Source organism: Eimeria mitis, genomic scaffold (assembly GCF_000499745.2).
Source record: "Eimeria mitis Houghton genomic scaffold, Emh_scaff2440, whole genome shotgun sequence".
In the NCBI taxonomy this organism is placed as follows: domain Eukaryota; phylum Apicomplexa; class Conoidasida; order Eucoccidiorida; family Eimeriidae; genus Eimeria; species Eimeria mitis.
In genome coordinates, this window is record NW_013570777.1 from 7,387 (window position 1) to 7,593 (window position 207).

Below are 207 nucleotides of genomic sequence, written 5' to 3' on the forward strand. Positions count from 1 at the left end.
AGATAACTTGGAGGTCGAGATCGACGCCGATGCGCTTAACGGCCTCAACGTAAGTCCTTGACGCATCCGCCAGTTCCTGCTTAAGCATGTATGTATGTATGTATGTGGATGCATCACAACCTGAACTGCACAGCATAGCAGTACATAATGCTTTTCTGATGCATGCGAGCGATTTGTGTTCGCTTCAGGACTTCTTGTGGGCGTGTA

General features: G+C 48.3%; 1 protein-coding gene across 1 annotated transcript in view; it reads left to right on the forward strand.

Moving 5' to 3' along the window:
• Window positions 1-207, forward strand: part of EMH_0053840 (uncharacterized protein) — a gene marked incomplete at both ends in the record, with an annotated part of 7,924 nt that overhangs the window by 6,991 nt on the left and 726 nt on the right. The window lies entirely within an intron of this gene.